Below are 14,602 nucleotides of genomic sequence, written 5' to 3'. Positions count from 1 at the left end.
TCAAGGGTTTGCGGAAGGACCAGAGAGGTGGCCACGATGCGGCTTTGGTTCTATAATCAGACTCCATGGGCTCATATCTGAATTCCATCCCCCTTGTTAGCTCTGTGTTCCTGGTCAAGGATGTTGTTTAATTTCTTCAAGCTTCAGTCTATTCTGCTATAAAATGGGTATAATGGTAGTACTTACTTATTGGATAGTTCTGGGAATTAAATCAGCTAATTCACAGAAAGTGCTTAGCACTTAGTGCCCTGAATCTTCTTCCTGTTGAACTGAGTCTTGAAAATGAATATATAAAACCTACCTCATTGTAGTTGTAGGGATTCCAGCTGAGTGCCTGGTACACAGCAAACATTCATTAAATGCCCTTACCCTCAAGGGTGAGGACAATGCCTTATATTTTTTTGTACCTCCCTTGGCCCCTAGCACAGTGGTTGGCCCAAGGTTGCATGTGAAGAAGTTGGCTGGGAGGTTGACAACAGGTTGAAGGGTTAAAGAGGGACGCATTCTAAGTAGGGGAAATAGCACGAGTGAAAACACATCAGTGGGAAATAGCCCAAATCTTCAGGGAATTTAAGGATACCTTTCACATTTTGTAGTCAATTAAGTCCCTTTTGTCTCCCCCTGGTGGCTATCAAAAGCATACACAGCTCACTTCTTGGGGAAAGTCTTCGACAACTTAAAAGAGGACTAATGGTCGTCTCCTTTGCCTGAAGACTCTGGAGAAGTTGTGCTTTAGCTGTGATTCAGCCCTGCAGGCTGATTCATGACCTGTCTCCACTGCAGTGACTTGCTCTTGGTGACATTTCCCGAGGAATAACAAACTGACACGAGACCAGACCAGGAACTAAAGAAAGAGCTGCTATTTAATCTCTTCTCTCGCTATCCATCCAAATCCTTTGGAACTCCGCCCTTTTACCTGCCCTTTCAAGAACCACAGTGTCAAATATCCTCTTCTTTCTTGTGTCATTTGGGGCAATTGATCATGGAACAATGACAACAGCATTTTGGATGGTTACTCTGTGGCAGGCACTGTTTTAAACTTTCTACACATTTAACTCATTCAGTCCCCCAAACAACCTTCTAGATGTGTCCTATCCTGACTGCAATTTTTCAGATGAGGAAACTGAGGCACAAGGAAGACTGTGGCTTGCCCAAGGTGACACAGCTAGCATTCAGCAGGGCCGGGATTCAAGCTCAAGCGACCTGGCTCCAGAGACTATGCTCTAACCGCTGTGCCATCAGCCGTCCATGTCGCAGCCTCCTGGTGACAATCCTGGCTCACTGTCTCGTATTACTGGACCTTTGAGGCATAGAGGCCTTGAGTCCCCACCTCAGGGCCCCTGATGGAGGTCAGTGTTCTCGCACTTGGCCAATCAGAAAATCATGAAGAGAAATGGTTTTAAAAACACATCCCCGGGGTCCCACCCTCGGAGATGCTGATTCAGCCAAGCTGGGGTGGGGCCCCGGAGTCTGCATCGTTCACGGTGGTGATCTCTCCTGGAGTCGAAAGGGCATAGCTTTGGGGACCGAATCTTCCATTTACTTGTTCTTGGGTCTTTGATGCATCACGTTCAGCTTCCCTGAGGCTCTGTTTCCTTGTCTGTAGAACAGGTGTGATAATCCCGACCTCAAAGCAGTTGTTGGAAGGGATCATCTGTTTAAGGTGGTTCATGTTAGGTGACCGGCACAGTGCCTGGCACACAGCGGGCATGCCTTTAGGTGTCCTCGCCATCGAGGGTAAAGGCAATGCCTCCTCTTTCTTTGGGTCTCCCATGGTCCCTAGCACAGGGGGGTGTCAGCTAGTCACACACGCCATGCTAAAATGGGACTTTCTGGGTCAGACACCGCCATCTCCTCCTCAGAGTTGCAGTGGTACAGTGCCTGGCATGAGCCTTGGCACATGAGTGCAAACCTCAGTTTCTTGTCTGAGCAGGGTGGATCAACACGCCTTCCACGAGGGTTGCTGGGAGAATCCTCACGTAAGCGTATACGTGAGGCAGGGATGTTTTAATCTTCCAAGCATTATCCTTCTCTTTACCTAGACCATTTTTACCTGGGGGCTCAGTGGAGTTGCAGCCAGGCCAGGGGCTGAGTGTGTGAGCAGGTTTGAGAAGATGTGAGCTGTGTCCTGGATATCTGGAAGGCAGATCTTGGGGCAGCAGGGCAGGGCAGGGCAGGGCAGGGCTCTCAGAGACGGCAAAGCTGTGTCCCAATACCCTGTGGAAGGGGCTGCTTCAGCTCTGGCGTAGGAGAAAGGGCAAGAAGGTCTGGGGAGCCTGTAAGAACATTCCACTTGACCTCCGCGGTGGATGTAGCTGTGGGATTGAGATTCTCCTTTTGCTGAGGGGGGCAGGCAAGAAGGCAGCCGGACTGGCTCCAAAAAGGGAATCAATAATGCTCGCTTCTCTTTTGCTCTACCCGCTCCTCTCGCTTCCTGCTTTGAGCACTTTGATATTTTCTCACTTTCCATCTATAAAGGCTGTCTGTCTCGTTACTCACCAGTGATGACCCCACAAGCAGAAGCTGTCGCTGCGAAAAACCACCAGGGAGCCCAAAGCCGCTCCGCGTCATCCTCTGAGTCACCCTGGAAAGTGAAACCTGGGGGTGCAGCTGTGTTCCAAGGGCTGGCCGGGTTCACCTGGGGTAGCAGCTGCTCTCTCCGGGTGTCCCTCTGTGGCCTGTGACAGGGGGGCCCCGCTCGATGCTGCTCTGGGTTTCCACCGACACCTTCTTCCTTGTGCACTTTGTGCTCTGCCTGGGATGATTTCTCTGCTCTTCTCTTTCTGGATAACGTCCATGTATCCATTAAGACCGAGCTCCAATACCTCCTTTCAGAAAACTTCCCCATGTCTGGGAGTTTGTTTCTGTTTCGTAACTAAGTTCATTTGTATTATTTTTTAGATTCCACATATAAGTGACAGCATATGATACTTGTCTTCCTCTGTCTGGCTTTCTTCACTTAGTAGGATAATCTCTAAGTCCATCCATGTTGCTGAAAATGGCATTATGTCCTTCTTTGTTATGGCTGAGACTCACAGACAAAGAACATGAACTTCTGGTTACCAAAGGGGGAAGGAGGAGGGGAGTGATAAATTAGAAGTTTGGGATTAGTAGATACAAACTACTATGTATAAACTAAACAACAAAGTCCTACTGTATAGCATAGGGTTCTGTATTGAATATCTTGTAATAACCTAATGGAAAAGAATCTGAAAAAGAATATATACAACTGAAGCACATTACTGTACACCCAAAATTAACACAATATTTTAAATCAACAATTCTTCCATAAATAAAATAAATAAATAACAATTTGAAAAAAAAAAAGAAACTCTTCCTAGTTGTCCCTCTGCCTTCTTACCAGGATGCCCATGTCTCTGCCCTCGCATGTCCCTGTGGCACCTCAAACCACTCTGTTATAGTACAGACCCCACGGTGTGGCCATCGTTTGTCTCCCACCAGACTGTGAGCCGCTTGTGGGCAGGGACCGTATCTTAGCTCCCTTGTAGCCCGAGCATCTGGCCTGGCATGGTAGGGGTTTTGGGAATATATTTTACATGAATTTTTCACAACATGGTTGGTTTCTGTCATGACTCCTACTACGCACATGGGTCTCACACCCACTGGGTTGCTGGTTCTTGGAATTCAGCTGATGGAAGATTCTGTTCTCTAATAACCTTAACAGAAGTTTGTACAGTATTTCCTTCAGTATTGTTTGTGGTGGGAGTTGACTTTCTCATTTGTGCATCCCATTCTATTGTACAAAGCCCTTGTTAGAAAGGTCAATGTGGCATGTCAAGTCACGATAGAAAACTATATTAGTTAGAATGAGGTTCAGCTGAAAATTATAGAAAACTCAAAACGAGAGTGGCTTGAATAGGTATTGATTTCTCTCTCATGTGAACATCAGTAGGCGATCCAGTCCAGGACAGCCATGACGGCTGTCTCCACAAAGTCCTTGGGAACACAGCTATTCTTACCTTCCATCCACTCTCCCTAGGGATTAACCACTGTCCTCATGGCCCAATTTGGAGTTTCAGTAGTCACACCCACATTCCAAACACAGCATGGAGGAAGGTGGGAAGAAGAGGCAGAGGGGGTGGACCAACTACCTATAAAAAAGTCCCAGGATCTGCCAGAAGCTACCACATGACATTTTGTTGACATCCCATTGGCAAGAACTTAGTCACATGACCACACTTAACTGCAAGGACATCTGGGAGATGTAATTTTATGCTGAACAGTCATGTTTCCAGCTAGGGAAGAAGAGGAAAATGATACTGAGGAATATGAGTGGTCTTTGCCAAATTTTGGCCTGGCACTTTACTGTTTAGATATCATTTTAAAATCCATTATCTGGGCTGGTACTCATATGGTAGACAGGATAAATAGCTGGTTCAAGGATAGACAGCAGGTAAGTGGCAGAGTCAGAGGAGCTGAGAGGTATTTTGATGCTGCACACTTGCTGGGCTGGAGCTGGAGCTGGCGTCTTTGCAAATACCCATTGGTCCTCCTTGTGTCAGCTTGGGAGAAGAGGAAGGAGAACAGTGTTCCTGTGGGGTAGTGAGTGCCTTAAGTCCAGCGCCAAGGGGTATTTTGAATACCCTCCCCTCCCTCAGGACGGTGCCTGGAACTCAGAAGCACTCAGTAAATTGTGGAATTGATGACTCATTGTGGAGCCTCAACTCTTCTGGGCTAATAATGATTAACAACCTATGTTCTTATGGCACGTTACAATTTTTGTCTTTACATCTCTGTGGTTTCCAACTAGCTTCATAGTTTTTGGAGGAATCTACAGTTCACAAAGCTCAGGAAGGGCTTTCTTTGGCATATACAAAGAGTTTAATACTTGATGAAGCACTTTCAAGTGTGATATCCCTTTAACCCTCACTGAATTTTCCAGAGCTTGTTATCCTGATTTTAGAGATGAGGAAACTGAAGTTTAAAGAGGCTTAAAACTTTCTGGAAAGGGCAAGCTGTGCCCTGACCCTAAATGCTTGACTCCAAGTGGCTGTGGTCTTGGGATTCCTCCATTTTTTTTTTACCTATTCATAGGTTTACTGTTGAAGACCTTTTAAAAATTGAAATATAACTGACCTACAACACTATGTTAGTTCTGGGTGCACAACACAGTGATTTGCTATTTCTATACATTACAAATGATCTGTCAGTCTGGTCACCATCTGTCACCATATAAAGTTATTGGGATTTCTCCATCTTAATCACTCCTTAGAGATCAATGAATCACCAACAATGTGTGTAATGTGCTGTTTGGGAGACACCAGGGATTAGCAATGTGATACCTGCTGTTCTTAGAGACTCAGGAAAAGCTAACTGCTGAACCAAACAGCGTTAGGGAGTGTGTGTGTGTGTGTGTGTGTGTGTGTGTGTGTGTGTGTGTGTGTGTGTGTGAAGAGGGTGGTCTGCCTGTAGGTGGAGGGTCTGAGCAGTTCCTACTCCAGCAGGCGTGGGTGTGGAAGGTACAAAAGGGAATGTGGGGAGTATGGGGGAGAGGCCCTATTTCTGGAGGAGGTCAGGCCCTGTTGTTGCATCTTCTGCTGCGGGGAACCTTCAGAAATCCAAGCATTTTCCTATTTGTCCTCTGAGATGGGGCCTGCTCCTTCTGGACCTCGGGGAAGATGAAATCTGATTAAGATGCTGTCCTTCTCTATCACTTGTGAGGATTGGACAGCCGTACCATGTGGTGGGTACAACCTGGAATCCAGAGTCAGCAGACCCAGGTTCAGGTCCTGTTTCCCCTCTGAGTGTGACATCTGGGCAGGACCATTAACCTCCCTCTGCTTCCTCATGTGTATCACGGGGACGATGACACAGCTTCTCTGATGAGGTGGTTGAGGGGACCGACCAAGGTGATGCCCCTGCATGTGCTTTGCAAACTGTGACTCATTCTGTGTCTTTAAATACATCGTCTCTGTCTCCTTCGCCAAGCTTATTATAGAACGCTGGTGCAGAGGAGAAGACAGGTCCATGGGAGTTCAGATCTTGGCGGTGTCATCTACTTCCTTGGCAAGTCACTTTCCATCTCTGTGCTGTCATTTCCTAATTTTTCAAATGCGAATAGTAACGGAACCCAACAAATACAGTTGTTGTGAAGGTTTTTGAGATCACGTACATAACAAGTTCTTACCAAGGGTTAGCTATGATATTCGTGACGAATATTTTAGAATAATTAGTTATGCTATGAGGATTAGGTCACTTAGCAAAGGAATGCATTAGGTGCCTAAATGGTATTTTAATCTATTATTTTGAAACATATCATTACTTTATATTTATTACCATTAGTTTTATTAGTAGGATTTTCAAAGCTGAAACTGTAGGAATCAAGGCAGCTATTTCTCATTGTAACCAGCAGATGGCGCTCGCGTTGTGTTTAAATTCCATAAAAGCTTAAAATACATACATATTCATATTTTCTATTTTTACCAGAAAGAGTAAGGAAAAAAAATTAAAAAGGCCATTGTCTGTGCCATAGGGAGATAATTAGGGAATGTAAAACAGCTGATACAGTAATTAATAAGAGCAGTGACTTGAGAATCTTGGAAAGCTTTACTGCAGAACTGCAGGAGAGTAATTGACCTCACTGACATAAGAAAAAAAAATCATGAGCTCACACACAGCAGGGAAAGGCTAAGTTCTTACTTCTGTGGATTTAGAACCAAACCAGGGAACCCTGCAGCTGCGCTTCTGAGCCACACCTGGGAAGGCTTTGAAGCGGTAAGTTCCACGAGGGCGGGTCTCCAGTCCCCCCCCCCCCCCCCCCCCCCCCCCGTTCTCATCCATATTCCTACAGCCTGCGGCAAGGATCAGCACATAGTAGATGCTCAATAAACGAGCGCCACAGCACAAGAAGAGTCTCGAAATCCAGGCCTCTGTTTCCTCACGGTAATCCTGGATAGACTTGGAAATTCTGGGGTGTTGTCTCCATCGGATAAGACCAACGTGTGGCCGACCGCCCCACCCCCTTGCCTGGGTGTCATCTGCCTTCTGTGTGAAATGAGGAGGTGGAAGCAGATATTGTGACCTCATATGATTCTGTATGGATACATCTTCCATGTCAGGAGGAAATGGGTAAGCATGGGCAGGAGCAGTCAAGTTCATGCTCATTCGGTTGGAGAATCTGCATATGTCTCCTGGGAAGGAAGTAGCTCAGGGCAGGGATTACATGAGCGTTGTCTGAATTCTGGTTCTGCCTGGACTTGTTGCATAACTGCGAGTGAGTGGGTTGCCTTATGGTTCCTCCTCTTTGACGAAGCAGCAGGAGTCTCTGAATATTTGCTTGGAATGACACAATCCTCAAAGGCTTTGCAGAAATAGACATATATTCTAGGTGCTGAGTCTACGGCATGTGTTAGGGTGGCCAGTAGAGAGCTATGGGGGGGCGTGCCATTTGGATTTTATCTCTAATATATCCCTCATCTGGCCTGTTTCCCATATCTACAGGTCTTTGTCAACTTATGATGGGGTTACGTCCAGATAAAACCATTGTAGGTTGAAAATATCCTAAGTCGAAAATGCATTTAATACTTAACATCATAGCTTAGCCCAGCCTACCTTAAACATGCTCAGAACACATCAATTAGCCTACGGTAGGGCAAAAATCACCTAATACAAAGCCTATTTTACAATAAAGTGTTCACTATCTCATGTAATTTATTGAAGCTGTACTGAAAGTTAAAAATGGAATGCTTGTCTGGGTACAGGATGGTTGTAAGCGTATCGGTTGACTACCATTCTGATCCCCGGGCCGACTGGGAGCTGTGGCTCAGCACCACAAGAAAGCATCACACTGCCTACCTCTAGCCTGCGAAAAGGTCAAAATACAAAATTCGAAGTTTGGTTTCTACTCAATACTTTCACACCATCGTAAAGTTGAAAAACCATAAGTCAAACCGTCTTAAGTCAGAGACCATCTGTATTTGGGCTCCACAGAGCGCAGGCCTTCTCTAAACAGGTGTGGTAGCCCTGGAGACCCACCACTCAGATCTCTTTCAAGAGAATCTGCCTCGGGGAACATAGCTGCCGTCCCATGAACACTGAAGCCCTGCTGCCTCCAGGCTGCTCCCGGACAGTAACTGAGCCCGGCTGGGGGACCTGCTTACTGTGGGGTTCCCCTAGTGAACAGCTCTGGCTTTGGGGCTCCCCGTCATCCTGGTCGACACTTTTCCAGAACTGAGCTGCAGTCTGAGGCTCCTCTTCCCCAGTCCTTCCTTCGCTCTCTCCCTTCCCCGGTGTCAGACCTTCATCGCTGTCTGAAGGATCCTCCCGGCCTTCTCCATTCCTTCCCCCTCTATCCTTCACTGAATCTCTTGTACATCGGATCCCACCGTGGCAAGTGCTTCCTGCTGGACCTGAGCTGCCATGCTTGGCTACTGTGGGATTAAGTCCTGGTCTCTGTTTTTACCCATTCTCTTGTCCTCCAGAACATGGGGTTGACTTTTCCTCTTTATAGGTTTGCAGAAAGCAAAAAAGTAAAGTTCCAACCAACCACTATCTAAACAGAAGGGGATTATTGCCTTTAATCAACAGGATAAGGTAACAGCACAGCTGTCTACTCATGACATCGTGGGTCTATATTAGTCAGCTTTTGCTTGGTTAGGCTGCAATTTCAAACCTCAAAGTCTCAATGGGTTACAAGCCCAAACACTTACATCACATGTTGGCTGTGATTCATGTGTCTTCATTCCAGGATCCGGGTGGAAGGAGCAGCCTCTTTTGGGACACAATGTTCTCCTGGAAGAGGAAAAAGTGCGAGAAAGTGGGTAAAACCATGAGGTAGCTCTTAGAGGTTCTCCCAGGGTTGGCATATATCACTGCAAGTCACATGGCCAGGTGTGATGGCAATGGACAGGTGCATATACTCACCCCTCTCCTCCCCCCCACCCAGGGAGGCACTGCAAGTCACATGAGAGGGGCAAAGATTATAATCCCTTTACCATGAGGACAGTGAATAATTAGAAGCAATAAGACAACATCCAGTTCATCCTCATTATTCACAGATGCCATAATTGCAAATTCACCTACTAGCTGATATTTATTTGTAACCCCCAAGTCAGTACTCTGGGCACTTTAGAAGTTATTTGCAGACATGTGCAGAGCAGCCCAAAAAAATTGAGTTGCTCGATGCATACCTTCCTAGCTGAGGTGGAATGAGGCAACACTCTGCTTCCGTGTTTCAGCTTTTGTGCAGAGAGGAGCAGAGAGTGGAGACAGGATGGGGCAAGGCAGTGCACGAGGCTCTGACACTGGTCAGTTGGACTGGGTGTGAATCCCAGCTCTGGCCCCTATTAGTGGGGTGTCCTCAGGCAAGCCACTTAACACTTCTGAAGCTTACTTTCCCTCTTATAAAATAAAAAAGTCAAATTGAATCTACCAGGATGCGTTGTTGTTAAGATTTAAGGTTATAATCTATGTGAGGTGTGTGTGTGTGTGTGTGTGTGTGTGTGTGTGTGTACTTCCCTGAGGAGCAATGGTTTAGTATTTGCTAATTCAGTATTTGCAGAACTTTATAGAACATAACTATCACTAAAAATAAGAATCAGTAGTACCTCAGGGTCATTGGGAGTCCCCGCCAAACAGTCCCTCTCTTCACCACCCATGCGCTGAACCAATTGATAAATCATTAAATGTCTAAGATGTGGAAACTAAAAAGCCACCTTTATTATTGATGAAGATTAGTAGAGGCTATAATGAGAGCCAAAGTGGGCTTGCTTACTCTTTATCCACAGCCTAGTCTCCCCAAGGCAAATTTTGTATCTGCAGAGCAGATATACTTTCTCAGGTCCCAGCAACCCAGAGGTGTGGGTGGAGAGGGAAGGAACCTCACTCCACACCACTGATGGATTAACTCCTCCCTCTTGAGAAATATGGACCAACAGCTGTTGTTCACAAACCAGGAAACATGCCACCTCTGTGGGGAGACGTAAGGAGCAAAGAGCTAGAAGCGTTTGGGGAAGACTTGCTCCTCACGGCCAGCAAGTGCAGGGAAGGGCATTCCCATCTAACACCTCAGAGGAAGATACAGACCCGGCACATGGGTGCAGTGGGTGAGCTGGGGCTTCCCTTCTGTCACGGCTATGTGCTGACTGCGGTTCTAGGCTCTGATCTTTAACATGCAATCGAGAAAGGGAAATCACAGTCTGGTGTCCTCCTGGGAAGATGACATATGGACACCCTGATCCAAGACATCTGGCCAGTTTCTCCTTTTGGGTCATTTGTATAGAATCTGCTTACCTAGGGCTGCAAATAGAAATCCTTCCTGGCCACTTATTCCTCGGTCATTTTGAGCCTGTGATGGAATCGTTCCCCCAGTGGTTTGCAGTAAGGAGGAGGGGAAACCAGATGTTGGCTGGACCTCGGGCAACAGAGGAAGTTGGGTTGGCCACTGCTGCAGTCTTGGTTGGCATTAAATGCAGGCAGGGAACTGGGGCATTAAGAGTGACAAGTGTCATCCAAGTGCAGGCAGCTCAAGAGGAACAATTCATCTCTGTGCCTTATCTTTTGAAGTGAAATCTTCCTGAAAGCGTTTTTAGGCTAAGCATGAGGGCTGTTTCCTTGGTTACAAAGGCTCGCTCACTAGGGCAAAGGTGGGGCACGTGGACCACCTGTAGGTATTCAAAATGGCAAATTGCTGGTTGCGTGTGTATTAGTATCTTAGGGCTGTTGTAACAAAGCACCACAAACTAGATGGTTAAAAACAGCAGAAATCCATTTTTGCACAGTTCTGGAGGCTGGCAGTTCACAATCAAGGTATGGGCAGGGCCATGCTCCCTCTGAAGGCTCTAGGGGAGGAGCCTTCCTTGCCTCTTCCAAGCTCTGGTGGGTATTCGGCAATCCTTGGCATTCCTTGGTTCCTAGAGGCACCATTCCACTCTCTGCCTCTGGCTTTACATGTTCTCCTCTGTGTCTCTGTGTTCAAATTTCCCTTTTTATAAATGCACCAGTCACTGGATTAGGCCCACCCTAATCCAGGATGGCCTCATCTTAACCTGATTACATAGGCAAAGACTCTATTTCTGAATAAGGTCACATACACAGGTTCCAGGTGGCTGTGAAATTTTGAGGAACACTCAACACAGCACAGTGCCCATGTATGTGTATGTGTGTGAACTGCATCTCAGACAGGTTTTGCACACTTCCATTACGTTCTGCCTCCCCTGTTTCTGCCTTAACTCAGACCCCATGAATTCTCCAGTGCTTTAAGATTCTATAAAATACTTTCATATTCCTCATTTCATCTGATCCTATCAATAACCCCAAAATGTATTATTTTTTCCCATTGTCAGAAAGAAACTAAGGCTCAGAGAGGCTAAGTGACTTTCGGAATCCCACAGCTGTTGTGTGGCAGGAACATGTTGTCTGGTTCTGTGCTCATTGCATATGACTGCCCATAACTTTTCACTATAAAAAGCAGCATGATTCTTCCATTGCTTCCCCAAACCTCTTTCAGTAATGAAGGAAAAACTTTTTTTTTTTTTAATTCAGCTTAAAGTTGTTTGGCAATGCTCCCTTTCCAGAGAGGGGCTTCCCTTCTGTCACGGCTATGTGCTGACTGTGGTTCTAGGTTCAATGCTCCCTTCCCATCAATCAATCAATAATCCAATCAGTCCAATAATATTGAGCACCTACTCTGTTTGAAGCAGCTTGCTAGCCCCTGAAGACAGAATGATGAATGAAAGTCTATAATCTAGCAGCAGATGAGACAGATATGCAAACAAATACACAGATGGATAGATTCTTAAACATTGTGATGGTTATTACGGGAGAAGATGACAGGGTAGGGATCTACTTTAGACTGGCATGGGGGTCAGCAAGAAGTTGTGGAAGGCGACTTGGGAACAGAGATCTGAAGCATGAGCAGGACTTAGCCCGCTGAAGAGGAAGTGTAGAATGTTCCGGGCAGGGCAATCTGCCAAATTTGGAGGGAGCTTGGTGGGCTTGAGGGGAAGCGGTGTAGCTGGCAGGGCAAGAAGGGAATCAGAGAGATGGGTGAGGAGGGGATTTTCGAAGTATGGCTGAGAGCTGATGGGGGCTGATGTTTTGGCAAGGGAGATGGGAAGTAGGGGTGGGGTTTGAGAGAGATTTTCGAGGGGAACCAAAGAGGTGAAGGTGCCTTCTTGGCTCTTTGCACAGATCTGTGGGATCGGACCTGCTGTAGTGAATCTCCTTCCCATCGATGGCTTACTTGCTCACATTTGTACCTCTGGGTGAGTCATGGCAGGTGGCATCAGGAAAGAGTTCCCTGTACCCTGAGCACACCTTTGGGGGGACCTGTTCAGGATCATGCAGCAATTCTGCGATCTGTTTACTGAGGTCACTGTCTGTTCTATCTGTCAGACCTCATGAGACTGCTCTCAAATGAAACCAACCAGAGCCACAGCCTCCAAACCCGACAGAGGCCGTCCACGTTCCCCATTCATTTCTAAACATGAGCAGACTTCAAAGAACTGTTTTCATTCAGATCGGAAAGTTCCTGAATCCTGGTGAGAGAAAGAAAGAGCCTGGAGATGACACCACTCGCTTCTTATCCAGGTTCCCCAGGGCATGGTGCATATACCTCTAACAGGACTTTTTGGTGGCCTTTTGGGTTGCTGCCGGGCGCTGGACAGCAGAGGAAACCTGAGTGGGAGCAGCTCAGGGCTTGGCAGAGGGGCGTGTATGGGAAGCCAGACATTTTTAGAAATGAGAGAACGTGACCACAAACACCTTTGAAGTTTAAGATATATTTTCCACTGCTGTCTTAATCCAAGAAGCTGTGACTGGTGGCCTGTGTGCATGTGGTGTTATGTGTGTCTGAGTGTGTGTGCAAGGGTGTGAAGGGGGGGGTGGAGGCAGAGAGGAAGAAGATGCTATCTGTGGGGCTTTCCTGGAATATTCGTGCTGAGAATCAGATTCAGAGTTAAGAACCATTCGTCGGGCACCTACCATGCCCCAGATACTCTGTGGGGCACACCCATTTTTATTATCTTTTGGGTCCTTATGTAACTCAGTGAAGTAGGAAATATGTTCCCCATTTTACGGATGAGAAAACTGAGGCTCACAGAATTGAATGGGCTACATCCTGTGTTTACCTCCATCATCACTCCCTCACTCTGTCATAATGCCTGCCATACTTCTTCACCTGCCTCTGCACTCAGTTTCCAATCCTTGAGGGAGGGACTATGTCTTTAGTGCCTCTAACCCTGTGCCTGGCACAGAGTAGGTGCTCGCTGCTTTTTTTCAATTGACTTTTTGTTGAAGTTTAACATATAGAAAAAAAGTGCACAAATCATCACTATACAGCTTGATGAATCGTCACACAGGGAACACACACTGTAACCAGGATCAAGAAACAGAGCTAGGGCTTCCCTGGTGGCGCAGTGGTTGAGAATCTGCCTGCTAATGCAGGGGACACGGGTTCGAGCCCTGGTCTGGGAAGATCCCACATGCCGCGGAGCAACTAGGCCCGTGAGCCACAGCTACTGAGCCTGCGCGTCTGGAGCCTGTGCTCCACAACAAGAGAGACCGCGATAGTGAGAGGCCTGCGCACCGCGATGAAGTGTGGCCCTCGCTCGCTGCAACTGGAGAAAGCCCTCGCGCAGAAACGAAGACCCAACACAGCCATAAATAAATAAATAAATAAGTAAAAGAGGACTAGCTTTGCTAACTAGGTTATGTGCTAGATATTAAAAAAAAAAAAAAAGAAACAGAGCTACTATTACCCCAGAAGCCTCCACGGTGCTCTGTTCCGGTCACCAACCCCTCCGCTCATCCCTGTCAATGGTCACCACGATCCTGATTCTAACACTATCACTCAGTTTTGCCTTTTTCTGTACTTGATGTGGATAAAATCATATATACATCCCATATTATGAATGTTCATCCATTCTTACTGCTGTATAGTCTTCCAGTCTACAAATGTAGCACAATTTATTTGTCCATTCTACTGTAGAAAGACATTAGGTTGTTTCTAGTCTTTGGTAATTATGAATAGGGCTGGTATAAATATTCTGATATAGGTCTCTAGGTGAAAATGCTCAGTAAATATTTGGTGAAACAGTAATTACTTGCTGCATGAGAAATCACACAAAGTATTTTATAAGTGAAGTCCCTAAATCCATTATATAGAGGGAAGTGCATAGGAGTTTGGGGGAGAAGTTGGATGTGTAAGAGGATCCCTGGGAGGGAAGTCCTTAAGGAACAAAGGAGGAGGCTCTGCAATGAGTGAGTCCATAGATCTCGAAGGGAGGAGTACAGGGGCAGAAAGTGGGTGGGAGGCTGAAGGCTTGAATGGCCAACACCGATGCTTGGTCTTCATCTTACGGGCAGGAGGGAGTCCTGGGTGGCTTTGTAGCTTGACAGCATTGTCAGGTTTCTTTTTTCTTTTTTTTAAGGGAAATTACATCGTCCATGGTTGCCATGGTGAGTTGGGGAAAAACGACAGGACTCAGGGAGGCAGGGTGAGAGGTCGCTGCACCCACTGAGCTGTGTGTTAATGAGGTTGTTGTGGAGTAGAAAAGACCTGCTGGGAGAAACATCGTGAAGAAATAACTTAAAATACTAGTTACCAAGCAGGACACCTGGGAAAGGCATATTTAAATATGGT

General features: G+C 46.5%; 1 long non-coding RNA gene across 1 annotated transcript; it reads right to left on the bottom strand.

Moving 5' to 3' along the window:
• Positions 1-351: 351 nt before the first annotated feature.
• Positions 352-11,529, bottom strand: LOC309614589. Its single transcript, XR_014236305.1, has 2 exons — positions 8,670-11,529; positions 352-3,055 (listed from the first exon to the last, which is right to left on the bottom strand). It is a non-coding gene; the product is annotated as an uncharacterized lncRNA (long non-coding RNA).
• Positions 11,530-14,602: the final 3,073 nt, after the last annotated feature.

This window comes from Balaenoptera borealis (assembly GCF_965194805.1).
Source record: "Balaenoptera borealis genome assembly, chromosome: 17".
NCBI classification, from domain to species: domain Eukaryota; kingdom Metazoa; phylum Chordata; class Mammalia; order Artiodactyla; family Balaenopteridae; genus Balaenoptera; species Balaenoptera borealis.
Note: the sequence above shows the minus strand (reverse complement) of the source record. Positions and strands in the feature narration are given on the sequence as shown.